General features: G+C 36.2%; 1 protein-coding gene and 1 long non-coding RNA gene across 4 annotated transcripts in view; one reads left to right on the top strand and one right to left on the bottom strand.

Annotated features, from left to right (window-relative positions):
- Positions 1 to 18,383, bottom strand: part of LOC136825304 (DDB1- and CUL4-associated factor homolog 1-like) — a 150,019-nt gene extending 131,636 nt beyond the window's left edge. For 2 of the 3 annotated variants that reach the window (XM_067081433.1, XM_067081434.1), the window contains exon 1: positions 18,074 to 18,383. The gene's annotated coding sequence lies outside the window, so the exon portion shown is untranslated. The remainder of the gene's footprint in view (positions 1 to 18,073) is intronic. The other variant, XM_067081435.1, reaches the window with a different exon arrangement.
- LOC136825307 (uncharacterized) overlaps positions 1 to 23,698 on the top strand; it is a 302,288-nt gene that overhangs the window by 255,867 nt on the left and 22,723 nt on the right. The gene's annotated exons all lie outside the window — the stretch shown is intronic.

Below are 23,698 nucleotides of genomic sequence, written 5' to 3'. Positions count from 1 at the left end.
TGCATTTGCTTCATCACCTACAAGAAAAACCTGTACCTCATCAACTCCCCAGCCTAAAACAGACAGCAGTAATTCATTAACTTCGCAAGCTTTCGTTTGTTTTAGGCTGAATTCAGAAAGATTTACGACCTGCAACATTTCCAGCTTCCAAAAGGCCCTAGACGGAGTTTTGGCAAAGATGGCCCGCCCTTCGAAATCAATAATTGCTCTTCACCCCCAGGAAATTCGTCCTTTAATTTCGTGTTTTTTTTATCACAAATAATCGGAAATTGCTTTTTACACCTTCTTAAAGAGCCAGTTAAACACGAAGCTGCCGTACAAGTACTAAAACGACCTTTTTTTCCTCTTATACTAAAAAGACTTTTTTTTCCTTATTTTTTTTTTATCCCTTTCTGGTCGTTTCTCATCCTGATAAGCTATCAAATCATACTCAGTCCACACCCCCCAAAAAAAGCTATTTTAGGACCAAGACAGATGGAAAGATTCAAACTGATACTGCGTGAGAGAGAGAGAGAGAGAGAGAGAGAGAGAGAGAGAGAGAGAGAGAGAGAGAGAGAGAGAGAGAGATTCATCTGCCTGCAGAAACTTTCAAGATGATATATTATGACTGTCATCACTCCTCCGCCAAGGAACTGTTAACTGGACCAAGAATTATTACCGTTATGAATTCTCTCTCTCTCTCTCTCTCTCTCTCTCTCTCTCTCTCTCTCTCTCTCTCTCTCTAACACACACACACACACACACACATATATATATATACGTACATACATATACGCACACACATTTACGTACACACATGTACACACTCACATTCTAGTCAAACTCTCGAAGGTTTCATTTTCATATAAAAGTTTGTGCAAAATATTTCAACTATAATTCCACTCGTTAGTGCTTTGGCATTCAAGTACTGTAGCTCTTACTTGGAAAAGGCACCAAAAAGCATTTCAGTGTTCCCTCTACCTTCTTATTAAAAGAAATACAAGAACCCTGAGAAATTAACGTACTGCGTTCTTAATCATATTACTATTACTCAACTTGGGTATAAGGTCATACTGAACAAGGCAAAAAAGGGCAATTGACCTGTTAAGTAAAGTTCACAAAGAACTGAAAGCACGTGTGTGAAAGGGAGAGAGGAAAATAGTAAAGAAATGTCATCTTCTTTCGACCTCATTAATCCCACTGTATAGCAGGGTCGGCCACTCGAGTCAACTTTCTCCATCTATTTCTATTCCTTGCATCTTCCTCCCCCCGTCCCACCTCACCCATATACCTCCTCACCACATTCATCCATCCGATCCTCTGATGGCCCATACTCCTCCTCCCCGTCACTGGCATGTTCTTAGCTCTCTTGATTGGTTCCACCTCCTCTCTTCTTATTACATGGCCATATTATCTCAGGCAAGCTTCCCTGGGACACAAATACTTTACTTGACTTGTCAGTATGGCATTATGCAGTGCAATGAAGTTAGTTCATTTTTCATTTTATTTTCTTGCCAAAGGTCTTTGAGGATATTTCCACTGTAGTAGGGCAAGACATTGAATAAATCCTATATTTTGCTTTGAAAAATATCAGAAGGTTTTTAATTAAAACAAGTTAAAAAATGGGCCGAAATTTTTTCTAATCAAGGCCACCGAAAACAGATATATCTTTCGATGGTCTCGGTATAATGCTGTATGAGCCGCGGCCCATGAAACTTTAACTACGGCCCGGTGGTGGCCTGCCCTATAACGTTGCCAGAGGCACGATTATGGCTAACTTCAACCTTAAATAAAATAAAAACTACTGAGGCTAGAGGGCTGCAGTTTGGTATGTTTGATGATTGGAGGGTGGATGATCAACATACTAATTTGCAGCCCTCTGGTCTCAGTAGTTTCTAAGATCTGAGGGCGGACAGAAACAAAATAGCTTTCTACTAAAAACTCGGATTTGAAGTATTAAATCAATCAAACGGGAAACGGTGTTAGAGCCCTGATGGCAGATGCAGTTTTTATGTACATGGCACTATAACATTTGACAACCTTACGAGGTCAGCTGTGACAAGACGCATGAAAACACTGGCATTACCATCAAATTCTCCCCCGACAGGAAGTGACATTTCTGCTTTTTACTCTCCCTCGAAAGCGTGTGTTCTCATGACGGCAAGAGGAAGTCGGAATCGATAGGAAGCGGTGATGTGTTATGTGACTTCTCATTGGTAAATGACAATGGCATTTATTTCCAGCACGATTGACCGGCAGAGTTGGAAGTGACTAATCTATTCTTTTGCCTTATGCACTCATTTCTTGCTCCGTTTATTTAGTTCAGTCCGTTTTTTATCATTGTGGTCCTTTTCGTCTACTTTTGAACGCCGTAACATTTTGTTCTGTGGATGTTTTTCAAGCTTGTTTCATATTAAGGCTCATTTTGAATAATAATAATAATAATAATAATAATAATAATAATAATAATAATAATAATAATATTTCATATTTTGCCATTTTTAGTTTTCTGAAAAGAAAACTATTGTGCCAGCTTTGTCTGTCCGACCGCACTTTTTTCTGTCCGCACTTTTTCTGTCCGCCCTCAGATCTTCAAAACTACTGAGGCTACAGGGCTGCAAATTGCTATGTTGATCATCCACCTCCAATCATCAAACATATCAAATTGCAGCCCTCAGCCTCAGTAGTTTTTATTTTATTTAAGGTTAAAGTTAGCCATAATCGTGCATCAGGAAACGATATAAGCCAAGCCACCACCGGGCCGTGGTTAAAGTTTCATGGGTCGCCGCTCATACAGCATCACACCGAGATCACCGAAAGATGGATCTATTTTGGTGGCCTTGATTATAAGCTGTACAGAAAACTCAATTGCGCCGAAGAAACTTCGGTGCAGTTTTTACTTGTCATATGCTGGATTCAAATGACTTTTAAAACAATAAAAACAATTATATCAATAACAAGGCCCAAGGCACTACCGCGAACTTCCCACCAAGTCAACCCATCATTTGCATGGAACAAGCAGAAAGAGAGAGAGAGAGAGAGAGAGAGAGAGAGAGAGAGAGAGAGAGAGAGAGAGAGAGAGAGAGAGAGGAGAGAGAGGAACACAAGCAAAATGGATTCAGAAATACAAAGTGGCAAATGCCTTGCATGCAAGAGGAGTGGTGAAGGGCCGGTGACTGCGCTCACGTGATTAAATCCAGTTAGGCGTCGACAGGGGATGCAATTGGAAGAGGGCGAAAGCAAATAGAATTACAATGCAATGACAGACAAGGAGAGAGAGAGGGAGAGAGAGAGAGAGAGAGAATGCTATGATAATTTGTGTTTTTATTTAGTTCTGTTGTGTGTGTATATATATATATATATAATATAATTTGTGTTTTATATATATATATATATATTATATATATATATATATATATATATATATATATATATATATATATATATATATATATATATATATATATAGAGAGAGAGAGAGAGAGAGAGAGAGAGAGAGAGAATGCTATGATAATTTGTGTTTTTATTTAGTTATTGTGTGTGTGTATATATATATATAATATACAGTATATATACACACACACACACATATATATATATATATATATATATATATATATATATATATATATATATATAGAGAGAGAGAGAGAGAGAGAGAGAGAGAGAGAGAGAGAGAGAGAGAGAGAGAGAGAGAGAATGCTATGATAATTTGTGTTTTTAGTTAGTTCTGTTTGTGTGTGTGTATGTATATATATATATATATATATATATATATATATATATATATATATATATATATATATATATATATATGTATATATAATATACAGTATATATAGATATATATATATACACAGAGAGAGAGAGAGGGAGACTCAAATATTTGTTTTATAGGCTCCTTTGTATATATACAGTATATGTATATATATAATATATACATATATTGTATGTGTATATATATTATACATATATATCTATATATAGACATACATACATACATAGCTATATATATATATACTGTATATATATATATATATATATATATATATATATATATATATATATATATATATATATATAGAGAGAGAGAGAGAGAGAGAGAGAGAGAGAGAGAGAGAGAGAGAGAGAGAGAGGATGGTAATCCCAAGCTGGAAATGGAAATGAACTGTTTGTTTTCATATTCGGTATTGACAGATTCTGACGGAATGATAACGCAGACCAATGCCTGGGAAGAGAGAGGAAGAGAGAGAGAGAGAGAGAGAGAGAGAGAGAGAGAGAGAGAGAGGAAGCATGAACGCCCACATGGAAAATGAAAGTGTTCAAACCGCCTGAGAAAATGCGACAAAAAGAGCCTCAGCAAAAGAATAGCTGGAAATGACTAGGAGGAACAAATAATAACAAAGCTTATTACAGCGAGCAAAAAAGGTCAGCGCAAGTAGTCATTACAGTAAGGTCAAAGCAAGGTCAGGGTTTCACTGCACTTATCAAGGCGTTTCGACAATTATTCAATGATTATAGAGGATGACCTTTGTGGGCCACTTTTTCCATTCCCGTGCTTCATATTACAACGGCTTCTGACCATCGACACCACATAATAAACGCGCATACACACACACACACACACACACACACACACACACTGCCGCAGTGAGTGGTATAAAAACATGGGAGTGGTTTGTCAGAATCCAATTACTAGAGCAGCAACCCCCCACCCACCCCCCACCCCTTCCCCCTCAGTACACATCTTCCCTTCCCAACATACCAAGTTTTTTCTCTCTAATATATATATATATATATATATATATATATATATATATATATATATATATATATATATATATATATATACATATATTCTACACAAACATTCAGACACATACATTATGCCAATGCTCAAATATATCCCACTGGGGAAAGTGGCTCCCCTACAGTGTATCCTGTAGAAGTTGCCCCCTGCCTTTCCCCGTACAGTATGTGTTCCATTACACATACTGTAAACCCATCACAGCCACAATGGATTTTAACTCGTAAGGTACAGAATGAGGGGCGGTAACTGTAAAAAGAAACAGTTATTTACCGAAGTAAATAACTATTTATTTTCTGGAAACTTAAACTATGAAATCCTACGACTATTAAATGTCACTGGAAAAACAAACCACCGGCCTTGTCATCGCGTCTTTTAAACTCCATTTTACTCAGTGTCTAGTTCCCTCATCAGTCTCAAATTTCACCCAAATCATTTGTGAATGCCAGCAAGAGACGACCACAGAACGATCAATTTCCAATTAACTGGCTCCATAAAAACACATGGGCTTGAATCCTTTCACCTATAGACTCCTTTGAGGTTGAAGCTTTACGCCTAAAACCCTGGGTTGAATTCTAGATCCAGAAAACTGTGTGATTTTATTTGTCAATGTTGGTCCGGAATATCGAGGTATTTTGTATTTTTAAACTATATATAAAGACGGGGGTTTAATAAGTCTTTGAAGGCAAATAATCAGGAGCATTAATCACCGTAACAAAATCACATGAGAATGAATTGTGCCACTATTGTAGGCGGTCTACCTAGGGGATCAAATGTGTTTCGCTGTGTTTAGTACTAGCCCCTCAGGGATCGAATGTGATCAAGTGCACTTAGGGACATTTGATCCCCGAGGGGCTAGTACTAAACACGGCGAAACAGTGTAGAAACACTCAGCTACACCGCCTACTATAGCAGAAACACGCAGGTAGACCACCTGCTATAGTACCACCGAATGAATCCTAATATCTCATGGGTCTGAATGTCTCGTGGTTTTAGTTTAAATGTTTGGGCCTCAAATTCTATCAATCTAGATCCATGCAGACAGTAATATGAGATTGGACTGAAAAATCTTTTCTTTTTGATTGGAATCATAGCTCAAATGCTTAAACCATGACTCACTGTTCTCGGATTTGGGTGTTAATTCTTAGGTTATAAACACTTTCCTTACCGGTCTTGAAACAGATTCCCAGATTTGAATTCCTGGATCCATATCACAAGGTTGAGGACACTTACATCCGTAATATCACATCAAGTTGAATACTTGGAGTTTTAATATCGTATAGTATCACAATGAGTTCAATTATTGGATCAATAATTATGGAAGGGTTGAAGCTCTTAGTCTTAAACCCATAACGTCCTGTTGGTGTAGATCCTTGGGACTATGAAACCATGTGAACTTGCGTCCTTGTTTTAATATTTGGAGTAATTTATATCGCCCCTGATTTGGTTTAAACTGGTCCACGAGTGTTAATTTGCATAGGAAACCCTAACCTGCTTCAGGCCAGGTGAGCTACCTTAGGGTAATCAGCTATAGCACAATTATTTGGTTGGTTTTTCATTTAATGGAGTAATATACATTCTGTTAGTATAATTATTCTTATTTATTCATTTGGAACTTGTTTTTGACCTCTGAATGGATATTTGCCTAAAAGTTGGGATAGACCTAGGCCACTTTTGGACCCCAGACTAAGAAGTCTCAGCTCTGTTGTTAAGTTAAGACTTAATTGTTTGGATTCGTACTCTCTGCAGGTTTTTGCATTTGTTTGAATACTTGGAGCCACAAATCTTGAGATTTAATTCTTTGCTTCTGTATTCTCTTAGGATTTTGAACATTGGAGCCTTAAGATCATATTGGTTTGTATACTTAGGAGTATAAATTAAGTTGGTTTGAATCTTTGCTTGAATACTTTGAGTCATGTCGCTTCGAGTTGAATACTTGGAACGACAATGTCATTTGGCCTTGCATTCTTGCAGTCATAAAAGTAAACAAGTAAATAATGCGCCGAAGTTTCTTAGGTGCAATCGAGTTTTCTGTATAGCGTACAATGCCCATGAAACTCAGCCACGGCCCATGAAACTCTTAGCAGCAGCCCATGAAACTCAGCCATGGTCCGGTGGTGGCCTGTGTTGTTCGTACCTATAGGGGTGCCAGAAGTACGATTATGGCTAACTTTAATCTTAAATAAAATAAAAACTACTCATGGTAGAGGGCTGCCATTTGGTATGTTTGACGATTGGAGGGTGGATGATCAACTTACCAATTTGCAGCCCTCTAGCCTCAGTAGTTTTTAAGATCTGAGGGCGGACAGGAAAGGTGCGGACAGACAGAAGTATTTGAATTCTTAGAACAAGAATATAACTTAGGTCTGATGCTTCGGTTGCATGAAATCACTGATGTTTGAATATTTACTCTCAAACTATCACTGTGGTTTGAATCTTTAAATCTGTAAAGTCATGTATGTTTGAACTTTTAGATTTAAATTTTGTTGTCTGCAACACCTGCGTTTGAATTCCTATAGTTACATGGGCCCAGGGTTTGATTCTTAGAACCAAAATATCTCTTGAGTCTGAATAATTGGTGACACAAAATCACGCACGTTTGAATCCTATGAACTTAAAGTTTAATGGTTTGAATTCTTTTAGACAAAAAACCACGTCCATTTCAAACCTGGTAACCATAAAATCATGTGGGTTTGAAAAGTTCCAAAACCATGTAGCCATGGAATCCTTTGGGTTTGTCTCAAAATCCTGAAAATTGAACTGGTTTGAACTTATACAAACTCGTTTCAAATCCAGTTGCCATAAAACCATGTTTCAATTGGGTTTCAAATCCATAGCCATAAAGTCACGTGTTTCAAATGGGTTTTAAATCCAGTAGACATAAAACCACGTGTTTCAATTGGGTTTTAAATCCAGTACACATAAAATCACGTGTTTCAATTGGGTTTTAAACCAAGTGGGTTTGAAACCCCAACACCACAAAATCAAGGTAGGTCTGAAAACCCAATATCACAAAAGCAAGTGGGTTTGAAACCACAACACCACAAAATCAAGCAAGGTTTGAAAATCCAATATCACAAAACCAAGTGGGTTTGAAACCCCAGCACACAAAATCAAGCAAGGTTTGAAAATCCAATACCACAAAACCAAGTGGGTTTGAAACCCCAGTAACACAAAATCAAGTAGGTTTGAAAACCCAATATCACAAAACCAAGTGGGTTTGAAACCCCAGCACCACAAAATCAATTAGCTTTCAAAAAACTAAGTGGGTTTGAAACCCCACACACAAAAAAAAGTTGAAAACAGATATTCCAGCACCAACAAAAATCAGGTGGGTTCATAAAATCAGGTTTGAAAACCCAACACCCACAAGTGGGTTTGAAAAAATCTTGTGGGTTTGAACCCTCCGTCGGCGCTGCGCCCGTCTCTCTCGCGGTTGACAAAGACCGCAAAGGAGTGACGTCACAAACCAAAAGGCTTCCCCGCTTCTCCTGTAAATGCTCACGTGACTTTCCCCCCTGAGGAATGATGATGAGGAATGGTGTAATAGAGTGCCGCCGTCAAGACAGCCATGTGGCAACATGCTATTAACTGTTGTCATGTCAACTCAGTGTCCCTCTCGCCCGGAGGGATCTCTTTATAGGAAAGTGTGTGTGTGTGTGTGTGTGTGTGTGTGTGTGTGTGTGTGTGTGAGTGTGTATATGTATGTATATATATATATATATATATATATATATATATATATATATATATATATATATATATATATTATCATTGGCAAGGGTCACTATAATTAATGTAATAGTGTATCTTCTACTATTCAATAATGTTACCTTAAAATACGTGCATACTACTCTTATTATTATTATTATTATTATTATTATTATTATTATTATTATTATTAATATTTAACAACGTTATAAACACCTCTTCATCTTTGTATCTCATTCCATATTGCAGTATCTTTATTGCATCTGCAACATGTACCCTTGTGTGGCCACAAAATACACACACACACACACACACACGCACGCACGCACGCACACACACACACACACATATATATATATATATATATATATATATATACATATATAAAATGTATATATATATACTGTATATATATATATATAATGTATATATATACTATATATATATATATATATATATATAGATATATATATATGATACTGATATGGATAGAGAGAAAGAGTGAGAGATCGCTACATCAGCTGGAAAAGCATTGCTCGTATGTACTGTGAGTAAACTTTCCACAACAAGCGGTAGACGTTTGGAAGAAGTTTTGCAAGACTTGATTAGTGGTCGTGTCAGCGATAACAGCTTAATTCTATGGCTGGAATGCAGTCAAAGCTAACCCTTTAAGCCCAAAGCCCTTTAAGGAATGTACGGCCAAACAGTTGTTAGTAAGAGAGAGAGAGAGAGAGAGAGAGAGAGAGAGAGAGAGAGAGAGAGAGAGAGAGAGAGAGAGAGCCAAAGATTTGTTACCAGGGAGAGAGAGAGAGAGAGAGAGAGGTACTGCCAAAGATTTGTTACCAGAGAGAGAGAGAGAGAGAGAGAGAGAGAGAGAGAGAGAGAGAGAGGAGGTTTGGCCAAAGAGTTGTTTACTGGGGTGGTGAGAGAGAGAGAGAGAGAGAGAGAGAGAGAGAGAGAGAGAGAGAGTTGTTTACTGGGGTGGTGAGAGAGAGAGAGAGAGAGAGAATGTTCAAAGGTTCCACCTGTCTAATATTTTAGGAAGTGAACAAGAAAAAGTCCCTTCTAATACTACGATAGATGAAGCCCTCTCAGTGTCTTTAGAGGAGAAAAAAAAATGTTATGGTAGTTCTGAGTTGTTTAAAAGCAGCTGTAATGCTAGTTAAAGTGCTACACCAGTTAGTTTCCATTTTTCGGACTTTATGTTTACAAGTGTTTTATATTTACACACTGACGGTACACACACACACACACACACACACACACACACACACACACACACACACACACACACACACACTATATATATATATATATATATATATATATATATATATATATATATATATATATATATATATATATATATATATATATATACATATATATATATATATATATATATATATATATGTGTGTGTATATACTGGTTCATATATTTAGCCTTATGCATGAGTTATTTTTCTCGGGTTTAACCACAGTCCCTCCTTGTCTGGGTTCTCCAATTGTCCCCTTAAGTGCATTGCATTCTGTGAACGCTCGCTTACTGTCAGTGGTAATTTTGGTTAGCTCCATATGAGTATTTTGAAAAAGAAGAAACCGTTCAGAGACTTTTCAGTTTACAAAACTTAGCTTAAAATGTTTATGGCACAATGCTCACAGCCCATGCACATGACGGCAGGAGGAGAACGCAGTCATCCTTGTTAGTTAGCTGTTGTCATTCGACATCAAATGGAACAGGATGGCAATTACCAATTAGGAAAAATTTGCAACGCAGCTCGGTAGCCATTTCAAGAGGCGAACGTGAAATATGAAATCGAGAGTATCGCAACTGCTGAGAAACTAATTCGTGGAGTACTAACAATAAAAACAAAAAGTTTGTTTTTTATGACGTAAGAGAAGAGAAATTAGTTGGTTTTTCGGAAATTGTTGAGAAATGAGTTGGATATGCTAAAATTTTCTGAGAAACTGATTGATAAATGAATAATTAATATCCTAAGAAACAAGTTCAGATGATTGATTTCGTCGTAATTCAAAACTGAAATTTTAGGCAAATAAAATAATACTGGATTTAAAGCGAAAAGGAGTATCGGCAGGAGGAGGGATTAGGAATATAGTGCATACATTCCACCATACACACAACTGCCCACCTTTTACCAGTTACATACAATCACCGAGTGAGCCGATAACCGATAAGCGACAGCGGTACCGGATATGCAAATAGCGGTGGTCTACTTTTCAATCCCGAGAGCATGACTGACGCCCGCAAACAAACGTGAGCTATATGCCCTCATTTTTGCATGGCGCTAGAAACAGCTGAACTCCAAAACAACAACAACAACAGCAGCAGCTGAAATAAACACCGCCAGTAACAATCACGACAGCAACAATGCGAAAGTATGACCCAGTTAAGTCGAAGTGCATACCGCAAAATGACTGGAAAAATGTCTGGAAGGAAGTGGAAAAATGTCTGGAAGGAAGGAAGTGAGCCGCTGGAAGTCCACGCTGAATGGGTGACGCGTGCTTGTTCCTGGCTCTTGTTGACTGATGTGTTTGTGCGTGACACTCCTCCTCACCTTTAAAAGAAAAAAAAAACGCAACTGGCGGAATTTTCCTATGGTGAGAGACGGGAGAACAGCGGGCAAAAATTTCATTTATATATTCATATATATACCTAAAACAGTGACGGGGAAAAGGAGGCCTGTATTTTCATTTATATATTCATATATAAGTAACTGGAAACAGAAAGCCTGCAATTAAAAGAAAGTGGCGAAAATGAGCAAGAATTAAAAGCTTTTTCAGGAAAAAAAAAAAAGTATACCTTAGTTTAACCAGACCACTGAGGAACTGATTAACAGCTCTCCTAGAGAGGGCTGGCCCGAAGGATTAGACTTATTTTACGTGGCTAAGAACCAAATGGTTACCTAGCAACGTGACCTACAGCTTATTCAGTTTTGAATTACGACGAAATCAATCATCCGAACCACATTATAGCGAGAAATGAATTTCTATCACCAGAAATAAATTCCTCTAACTCTTCATTGGCCGGCCAGAGAATCGGAAGCGGGCCTAGGAGAGTGCTAGCCGAGTACGATATCGACCCATCCAATGAGGAACTTGTTTTTTTTTTTCAGGAAAGTAACTGCACAGAGAAAAGGGCTAATCAACAAACGGATCTCTGAATGAAAGATAATTATGAAGAGATGCTCCCTGAATTGACTGCGATCTCCGGTGGATGGGGGTGAATAATTTGATGAAGATTTTGCGGATAAGGAAGATAGAAGAGAGGATTGACCTGAATATACCAAAGGGGAATGGATTCATTTTGAAAACACTTGTGGAAGTGGCTGTCGAAGACATAAGTAGGGTAATGAATAGGCTGATGAATGGAAAGGCACCAGGAGTTGATGGGATTATTACATGTGAGATGCTTCGGTACACCCGTGAGTGGGTCCTGCCTCAATCACAGTCACGGGCGTACCGAAGCATCTCACTTGTCATGCCATCAACTATTGGTGTCTTTCCATTCGTCAACCTATTTATTACCCTCCTTATGTGTTCCTGGATCGAAGGTGTTCAAGTGGAGGAGTGGAAGACCCAGAAAGGGTGAGATCGATTGGTATTGAAAAAGAAGTACCAGAGACCTTTTTTTTCACCGGTGTGCGAAGCGTCCATTGTTGATTCAACAGTTGAAGTATGAATGTCTCTCTCTCTCTCTCTCTCTCTCTCTCTCTCTCTCTCTCTCTCTCTCTCTCTCTCTCTCTCTATAATATATATATATATATACATCTATATATATATATATATATATATATATATATATATATATATATATATAAAATATATATATATACATATATATATATATATGTATATATTAATTACTGTATATATATGTTGGGATCGAACCTCATGTTGGGATCGAACCCCATCTCTCTCAAATGAAAGGCCAGGGCGCTACCAACTGACCCACGCATACATAGATCTATATATATATATATATATATATATATATATATATATATATATATATATATATATATATATATATATATATATATATATCATATACATATATAAAAAAATATATATATACTGTTTACATTTATTACATATATATATACATATATAAAGACACATGTATATATATACATATATATATATATGCACGTATACACACACTGGGGCATGAGAGAACAGTATCAACAAACACGAACCAAAACTGTAAATACCAGCTCCTGCAACGGAGTCCCGAAGCCGTGCACTATCATCAGACCCCTCTGCTGTAGGATTAAAAGGCCCGGCGACTCCCTAATCGGGACGATCAAACAGGGAATGGTCGCGTATAACTTTATCGTTCTCCTCATCTAGGTATTTTCGTTATTAGGGCCTGTGCTTTGCTTCGTCACGAGGCCAATTGAGAACTGGGTCCAGATGAACTTGTTGCTGTTGTGGATACGTGGGGAAACAACCAGGTGAAACAAAAAGGCTGTTTTAAATTTGCAATAATTCAGTCAGAGATGTAGGCGTCTAACGTGAAATTATTTTGGAAGTAAAAAGCTTATTTGGAGAGCATAATGCAATTTCGTATAAAGTTTATTTGGAGAGCATAATGCAGTTTCATATAAAGTTTATTTGGAGAGCATTATGCAATTCCATATAAAGCTTATTTGGAGAGCATAATGCACTTTCCTATAAAGCTTATTTGGAGAGCAGAATGCAATTTCATTTAAATTTTATTTGGAGAGCATAATGCAATCTCATATAAAGCTTATTTGGAGAGGATAATGCAATTTCATTTAAATTTTATTTATAATGATAATTTTATAGATAATGCAATTTATATGCTTATTTTATCTCTATTCTCTCTCTCTCTCTCTCTCTCTCTCTCTCTCTCTCTCTCTCTCTCGTTCCTGGGTGAATTAGAGGTCTTAGAAGCTTACGTTCTTGGTACCTCGTGCGACAAATGTAAACCAGAAATCATATTTCAGAGGCGTCCCCGCTAACTAAAGCGTTTTAAAAATGACATTGGTTGCCAATAGAACATTTCCATAACTCATAAACTCGGAAACCCAAAGAAAAAAAATGCCCTTTACCTGTTCGCATCCACAAAACATGCAGACCCTGGAATACAGAAGAAAGCAACGAATTCCATAGGCTCGAGTCATGGGGTAGAGTTGTGCGATCGTCTTCTGTGTTTTAGATGAACTTAATTTCGGATTTTAATTTAGCACTTTTGTCCAATTGCATGTAAAAAAAAAAGAAATGGAAAGTAAATCGATAAAGTAGTATCAAATCAGTATTTTAAAGTGGTGATTATCCTTAAAATATAAATTTGATGTCCATTACCTGCATCACACTTCCGGAAGCCTTGCTCAGGCTTCCAAGTACTCTACTTATAGATATTTATCTGTCTGCGTATGACTGATTCGCATCAGCAAACAAACAAATCATGTATGACACACGCACACACAGACATCTACCCGACAGTCCATGTACGCCCATACACGTTTGCGCGTGTTCATCTTACAGTCAGCTTATATATACCTTTCTTTGTTATTTGTGTTCTTAAATCTTATTACATGCTATATCCATATATATATATATATATATATATATATATATATATATATATATATATATATATATATATATATATATATATATATATATATATATATATACATATATATATATATATATACAGTTTATATATATGTATATATATATATATATATATATATATATATATATATATATATATATATATATATATATCTCATCGCAGCCAACACCGCGTGATATAAAGAGCCTCTGTGAAATTCCGCATGTCATGTCGTTCTTTCGCTTTAACTTCCACGAATCTCCACTCTTCCTAGCCTCCCTTTTTTAAAATCTCATCCAAGTAGATCTGGTTCGTCTGCCAACTCTCCTGGTGCCCTACAGGAGCCCAGCTGGCCCTATCAGAACTGTTCTCTCAGGAAATGCTCGGAGGACATGTCCAAACCATTCTCGCCCTCCTTTCAATATTACCTCATTTGCAAGCAGAACTTTCATTATTTCCATCATGATATTATTTCTTGCCCTATCACGCCATCTGACTCCGGATGTTCTTCCTGAAGTTTCATTTTCACACTGACGAAATCTCGTATAGTTTTTAACCCTTTCGCTTGTGACTCTTATGACAATTACGTCTGTGGGCAGTGCCAGGTGACTCGAGCGGTAAGCGTAAAAATATTTATATATACAGATATATTTGTTCAAAGGCGCACTTCTCCATCAGTTTTCAAGGTAGACCGCTCAATTTTGTTTCATTCTGCGGCTGATCACATATTCAGTAAGCGAAGGACTTAAATTTGGATGACGTTCATATACGTCATCAGTAAGTGAAGGACTTAAATTTGGATGACGTTCATGTACGTCATCGGTAAGCGAAGGACTTTAATTTGGATGAGTTCATTACCTCATCAGTAAGCGAAGGAATTAAATCAGTAAGCGAAGGACTTAAGTTTGGATGACGTTCACATACGCCATCAGTAAGCGAAGGACTTAACTAATGTCGTACCATGATTCATGTCTACATAGTCCGTACTAGACTTGTGTATTAACTTACATAACTTCCGTATGCAATTTCAATCTGAAACTGACTATCGATATCTTTTGTAGTTTCAATGTCATGCCATGATTCATGTCCACATATTCTTACAGACCGTCCTAGAATTCTGCATAAAGTTGCATTACTTTCATATGCAATTGCAGTCTGTTTAACATTTATACTGACCCCTGCCCATTCCGGGTCACTTCACCTCTTACGTACAAATAACGTCGTGTTGCCACACCTGCGCATGCCGTGCCAATACTCCATTACTTCTGTAACTTAGTGTGTCCACATTTCTCTAGTGCTCAGCAATACAGAAGTTTGGTTTTCGAAATGTTTGGTTGCGACGTGTCAACAGTGCTTTTGTGGGCTCTTTCAACTTCGTAGTACACTGTTAGGTTACAGTAAAAGAGATCCATATGCTTATATATATATATATATATATATATATATATATATATATATATATATATATATACATATATGTATGGATGTAAATGTACTTATATATATATATATATATATATATATATATATATATATATATATATATATATATATATATATATATATATATACCTGTGTATATGCGTGTGTGCGTGTGTGTATGTGTGTGTACCTAGACAAATATGGAAAGCATAACCTTGCAGACGGACGTGCATACAGAGAGAATACTCGTAAACTTATCCAAAGCACTTCATACAACGGAGCCATTCTGCCCATCGTTAACCCCGTTTCATCTGATGAACACATGCGTCTTCTCCTTCTTCTTCTTCTTCTTCTTCTTCTGCGGTAATTGGAAACGGGAGGGGCTGGATGTCTCCATTAATCTTTGCTTGTGTTTTTGCTTGTTGATTTGTTTCCTCGTTCCTCTTCAGCGTCTCATGCGAGGCTGCTTATTATTCGCTTTTCATTTTTGCATCATAACTCAGACATACCATGTCGTTTTTTATGCTTTCTCCAGTAATTAAGTGTCATCCCTACCAGTGGCCTCTTTGCTGATGTTTGTGTCCCGTTGCACTGCAACTTCTCGTGTGTGTAAGAATTTTGTTCCTTTTTTCTCTCGCCTTTTTTTCTTTCTTACTCCCCGGAGGCGAGGTAGTGCCGTCAGTGTACCTCATGCGATGCACTGTAGGCATTACTTACGGTTCTTTGCAGCGGGCCTTCGGCCACTAGCTGCAGCCCCTTTCATATTATCTTTCTTCCATCTTACTTTCCACCTTCTCCTAACAATTGATTCCTAGTGCAACTGCGAGGTTTTCCTCCTGTTACACCTTTCAGGCCTTTTACTGTACCTCCTTTCATATTCACTTTCTTCCATCTTGCTCTTCACCTTCTCCCAACAATTGATTTATAGTGCACCTTTTAAACCTTTTACTGTCAATTTCCGTTTCAGCGCTGAATGACCTCATAGGTCCCAGTGCTGGGCCTTTGGCCTAAATTCTATATTCAATTCAATTCAATTCTCTTTCTTACTCTTCCTGTCGTTTCCTCATTTCTGTCTTTCTCTCTTGAGTCTAAATTTGTTATTTCATGCCTTTGAGTCTTCGCCTTTACCCACCGTTTAAAAATAATTTTGAAAAGTTTTTTTTTCTGACGTCAGCGAACATTATTTTCCTTATTTCATAGTCGTGAACAACGCTCAGTGTCTAATTCCTTCAACAACCAACAACGTTTCATTTGTAAAATGGGTCGTTGTTTGAACGAGAAATTTATCTAAACTCCTAATATCTCACTAATATCTTACTGACACAACAGTTCCTTTTTATGTTAATTACGTTAATTGCTTTTATTATTATTATTATTATTATTATTATTATTATTATTATTATTATTTCACATGCGAAGTATATCAACTGAGTTAGTTTAACCAACAAAAGGAGTAGTAGATTTGATACTCTGAGTGACCTCAGTACAAATAAAAACAAATTTCTGTCTTCAGAGACTACATAGGTAATGACTCGAAAAAAAATAACGGGTATTAAGTTAAACACGCTTCAGCAGAGAGAGAGAGAGAGAGAGAGAGAGAGAGAGAGAGAGAGAGAGAGAGAGAGAGAGAGAGGATGCAGATATGCACATATGATATAAATAAGTACGTAGTTGATATATATATATATATATATACCTATGTATATGTTGATATATATATATACACATATATACATAAATATATTAAAAATTAAATTCAACATTGACATTTATATATTACCAAAGCCAGTTGTCAGATTGGCAAATGAATAATAAAAAAAATTAAACTTGGTCCCACCTTTAACAAATGGGACATGTAACATAGACCGTGATAGGTAATGGCCAGTGGTCTGAGAAGATTGGTTATATGGCCGCTACCAGGTGTCAGGTAACTGAATGAGCTAATGTGGCACTGAGATAAATTTAAACCGATAAATAATGAAAGCGACACTCCAAGAAAAGTACATTCAAAAGTATGAAAACTTGAGAGTTCCGACTAACATTAGACTGTTTCATTTAATAATTAGAGTTGGGATTATACAAATTCATTCCGTGGAGAGAGAGAGAGAGAGAGAGAGAGAGAGAGAGAGAGAGAGAGAGAGAGAGAGAGAGAGAGAGGTCCTCTGCTTGTAATGCCTGGAAGTTCACTCTTACTTTCATGCGTCTTTGTTTTCTCACTTCATAACTGTGCTATGTATATATAGGCTTTATATATACATACATATATATATATATATATATATATATATATATATATATATATATATATGTATGTATGTATAGTATATATATATACTGTATGTGTGTAGGGAAATGAATATAACAAAATTAGGCCTAAGTCACACTTGCAAAAACACTTGGCATTAAAATTGAATCGTCTGAAACGTAAGTAGGTTAAACATCTAAAGAACTAGTGCAATAATTAGTGTATCATTGTGCTTACCAAAATTTGTTTCACTTACATAAAAAAAATCTTGAACAGGTCAAGCCAAAAACGAAGCTAGACTCACCTTTACTGATTACAATTGTATGAATGCCAACCTTCCACTATACACAACCTCTGTTTTAATAACTGGTTAATTTCATAATAAAAAAATATATAAATATATCACTTAATCTTTAGTGTCATCAAATCACTGTGAACACGAGTGCTTCAGTTCCAGCACAAATAGCTTGCGTCGCCTCCCGTTTACGAAAGGTGAAACCCGTCCAAAAGTACATTCCGGGCGAGCACCGTGGACATAAATTTGAAGTATGACACACTTTACATTGCACACATGGTTTAAAACGGACGCAACAGGTTTTGAGTGTGCATTTTCATTGGGGGCCCAAGCTTACCCCTGAGTATCCGGTACGACACTATAACCAGGTACTACTACTACACGAATACTCCCACCCCGAACGGGGCGCCAAACGTATGACTGCGGCTGAAATGAACGACTTTTTTAAAGCAGATGTAGCGATCCGACCTCTTTTATTTTTCGCTTTGCGGACGTTACCCGAGTGGCACTTTATATCGTTTCCATTTCAGACGCAACAGAATAAAGCTTTAAAAAATGTGCTGTCTCCATTGGCATTAAAGTCAATGAGGGAAGAGGACCTTAATGGCAACACAAAGTAAAAGTATGAGGGGAGAGAGAGAGAGAGAGTGAGAGAGACACGTTTGAGTTTGACCTTGCTGTAACCACACATGATTTTTCCGCCGAGCGTTTATTTACAGCCCCTCATACAAACTTTTCGGCCAGTGAATGCCTCTCGCTTGCTAGGCCTAAACCGTCAACGTTTCTATTATAGCCCTCTCTCTCTCTCTCTCTCTCTCTCTCTCTCTCTCTCTCTCTCTCTCTCTCTCTCTCTGAGTATACCACTTCAGATATGTAAGCTCAGTAAAATTGTCTAAAGCATTAATAGGTCCGTTTAGACACGCATATACATACATACATATATATAATCATAGAGTAATATATATATATATATAATATATATATATATATATATATATATATATATATATATATATATATATATATATATATATATTAAAGCATCATTAAAGGTAACTTCAAAGAAAACCAGGCAAGCAGTCCCTGCCATAATAATTCCTTAACCTCTGTCTCATATTTTCTCTACATGATCAGTTCACCTTGGAGCATTCAGATTCTTATGCTACTAACCTTTAATCATAATTTCGACCCCCACTCATACCTTGCTTAACCTTTTCAACTTTCTCCAGCCGACATGATCATAGTAGTAGACAGTTCATGGAAGAAGCCCCTATCTTTTCCTCTGTCATTTTCAGATCAACAGACCATATTTTACCTCCATGGGGAAGTTCTGGATCAACATGCGCGTCCTACCTTGCCAATTTTGCCTCCCTAGACTTTGATCTGTACCAGAACTTCTGTACTATGCTGTCTTCCTTGCGCCATCCACTATTAAAATTTCTCTTCTCCTTCGATGACTGAACTCGAAGTGGGCACAAAGAATGAAAGGAAAACTCTTTCGTGAATTCTTTCCTCTGAATGATGTTTACAGACAGAGGACCATGCCCAAATCTTTTAGTGATTTGTGCGTGCGTGAATATATAGATACGTATTCTACAATATATACATTTACATACATTCAGTGCATGTTTCCAAATAATTAATCGTATAGAAATAAGCTAAATCCAGATATTACTGGGAGTTAGGAATATATTTTGCTGCAGTCTTGCATAACTGGCGTCACCCTCTGATAAACAGACGAAGTACCCAGAGCGAATGATTCTCGAGAGCACAGTCACACGAGTTGACTCTGCTGATCTGGAAAACCAAGATCGCCTATTAATTATTTCTCTCGCGTAATAAAACACAGCCTTTCACTTGACCCTGTATCCTGATATTCAGGCCATGAGAACAGGACTGTGCCATTTATGATGACAGTGGCGTGTCCATTTGTCGATGTATAACGTATGCATGATATCTAAAAATGAATAAAAAATAATAGAAATAAATAAAAATAATTAAATCCAAATAAAAAATCTGGAAACTAATTAAAACACACACACACATATATATATATATATATGTGTGTGTATACACACATATATATATATATATATATATATATGTGTGTGTGTGTATATATATATATATATATATATATATATATATATATATATATATATATATATATATATATACACACACACACACACACACACACATATACATATATATATATATATATATATATATATATATATATATATATATATATATATATATATATATATTCGTTAAAAGCAATTGCCTTATTGGTATCGGTAAGTTTCTTGCAGGCATCTTCATACCGTCTGAGTTTTTTCCGATTCTCGTTCGTCAATTTCTGTGTAACGTATGCATGCATGACGAAAAGCAAATACATCACATGCATGCACACACAGACGTAGAGTGCTTTCAGATATAAAATAATTCCTTCCGATGTTTCAAACCCAGCGTGAACTGCTTTCTGGATATTAATGGCTTTATTGCCTGACCCTTTTCTAGTACATATCTTCATACTTAGCGAATTTTGAATCTGTCATCTTTTCATTGCACTGACCAGGACTTGTCAATTCAGTCTGGTCCATTTTTTAGGAGAGCTTTTTATGATAGGAGAACTTTCCTTTTTTATGTTGAGTTAACAAGTTATCTGCACTAAGCCCCTTTTCCAGAGTGGTCATCCTCAGAGACTTGCTGCTGAGCACAGGGAAGCCTTAAACCTTTGGCGCCACCCCTCTAAAGCACGAAAAGGTTTGGTCTATCTCATCTATATATATGCGTATGTGTATGTATATATGTATACATATATATATATATATATATATATATATATATATATATATATATATATATATATATATATATATATGCGTGTGTGTTTATAACCACGAAGGAAAAAGTGAAACAATGGAGTGGTTGGTAGGCCTTTCGACTTACTGCCCTTTACTTGCTCTAACTACGAGATTGGTTGTCACATTACAAAGCTGCTAGCTTTTGGTTCCCACTTCTGATAACAGCATGTAATAATACACGTGAACGCCCATCGGTGACATCAGGAGTAATTTAGAAGATATAACGTGAGTGTTCCCATGGCTGAAAAATTTTTAAAATATCAGTATCCAGAGCTCTATTGTTCCTGAGATATTGCCAAAGTCTCTGCTCATCTCCTGATCTGTTCTGATTAGAGTCAGGTAAATGTCGTCTTCCTCAGATATCTCTTTTTCCTTTGGATTTATTGCAGTTGTCAGATGGTAGTTCCGTGTTCGATTTTAGTTTTCTGTATAAAAAAACTACTGTGCTGGCTTTGTATGTCCGTCCGCACTTTATTCTATCCGCACTTTTTCTCTCCGCCTCAGATCTTAAAAACTACTGAGGCTAGAGGGCTGCAAATTGGTATGTTGATCACCCACCCTCCAATCATCAAACATACCAAATTGCAACCCTCTAGCCTCAGTAGTTTTGATTTTTTTAAGGTTCAACGTTAGCCATAACCGTGTTTCTGGCAACGATATAGGATAGGCTACCAAAGGTCCTGGTTAAAGTTTGATGGGCCGTGGCTCATACAGCATTATACCGAAACACCGAAAGATAGATCTATTTTCTGTGGCCTTGATTATACGCTGTACGTTTAGGCTTTTGACTGTATAAGAGTATGACCATTGAAGTTTTATATTTAATAACGAGGCCTTCCTCACTCAGACTTTGTCATTTTTCGTTTCAGTCCTTTATTTACCAAGATTTTTTTTTTTTTTTATTTAAAGATTCTCCTTGCATTTCAATAAATTTTTATTTATTTATTAACTGATTAATTAATTTTTTTTCATTTTAGTAAGTGAGATCTCTTCTGTCTGTATTTTCCTTTACACTCTCTTACTTCCTAAAGAACACCTTAATGTTCTTTGGAAGCTTGAATTTCAAGTCAGTGGCCCCTTTGGTGGGCTTGTTCCAGGTGAATAGGGTTCATGTTCTGATTAATAATAATAATAATAATAATAATAATAATAATAATAATAATAATAATAATAATAATAATAATACGAATTTCAAGTCAGTGGCCCCTTTGGTGGGCTTGTTCCATATGAATAGGGTTCATCCTCTGAATAATTAATAATAATAATAATAATAATAATAATAATAATAATAATAATTTCAAAGTCAGTGGCCCCTGTGGTGGGCTTGTTCCAAATAATAAGGGTTCATCCTCTGATTAATAATAATAATAATAAATTAATTTTTAACCTGAATATCAAGTCTTTGTATTTTTTATAAGTATCCCAAGTCTTTGTTTTTGGGGGTGTGAGGGCGAACGGGTGAGAAATGGTCTTCTTTTATGAACACGGATCCTTTCCTTTATAAGCCTCTGCCGGTAAGGTCTTTGTCCTACAGAATTTTCGTTGCTGTAGAACAGTGGTTCTTAAGCTTTTTCAATGTGTGCACCCCTTTCAAATCAGCAGTCAGTTCTCGCACCCCCTGAATTGCTGAAATAAAATAAAAAAAAGCTAAAATACAAAATTGATATGATGTGTATTAATAACGAAACCACATTTTATTAATCTTCATTCATAAAGCTTACAAATAATAATAATAATAATAATAATAATAATAATAATAATAATAAAAATAATTATTATTATTATTATTATTATTATTATTATTATTATTATTATTATTATTTTATTTTTATTTTTTCGTTTTCCTGGGGCATTTTACAGACTATTTAACGTTTTGAACTTTTTTTTTCTAATGTTTTTTTGTCTGTTGTGCCCTTGGAGGTACAAAATACATAAGGTTAAGAGAGTACTTCCTTTACTTCTTCGTCTTGTGAAACAGTCTCTTTTATAAGTTCCTCCAGAATTGTACCTGAAATTTTCATTTGCGCTCATACCTATTTCCGCGAGCTTCTTACTTCTCTCTCTCTCTCTCTCTCTCTCTCTCTCTCTCTCTCTCTCTCTCTCTCTCTCTCAGAACAGTGAGAACAATTCTCTCTCTGTTGCAGTATTTGCGGTAAACAAGATGGTAGGAGACTGTAGAAAACGGGGTGATGCGACTTTGGCAGGCATAATGAAAACAAATCAAAGAAAATGGGCGTGGATGGTAATCTATCAATCATAATTAGTAGAAGAATTACTGTTGAGAATCATATATCAATTATTAGCAGCAGGATAGTTACTGAACAGTTATCGTTCACAGAACATAACGGTTGGTAATTAGCAATCAATTATTATTTAAAGAAAATGGGCGTCGCAAATTATATATTCGTTGACATTCATAGAAAATGGCAGTGATGATTATCTATCATTAATTCGTAGAAAATTACTACGGATGATTATCCGGCACTTTTAGTCAGTAAAGCAGTCAGTCCTCAGTTATTACTGGTAACCTTGCTGTTGGTTAGAACTTATATATATATATATATATATATATATATATATATATATATATATATATATATATATATATATATATATATATATATATATATATATATATATACACTCAGTTTTTAAAACATTACAGCCATCTCGCTTAGAAGAGATATCAATTAATTAGTCTGATTTCTACGATTATTATACTCTACTTCATCCCAGATTATATCAGTGTAATCTTTCATCTCCC

This window comes from Macrobrachium rosenbergii, chromosome 37, assembly GCF_040412425.1.
Source record: "Macrobrachium rosenbergii isolate ZJJX-2024 chromosome 37, ASM4041242v1, whole genome shotgun sequence".
NCBI lineage: Eukaryota > Metazoa > Arthropoda > Malacostraca > Decapoda > Palaemonidae > Macrobrachium > Macrobrachium rosenbergii.
The sequence above is the reverse complement of the archived record's forward strand: the minus strand, read 5'-3'. Positions and strand labels throughout refer to the sequence as shown.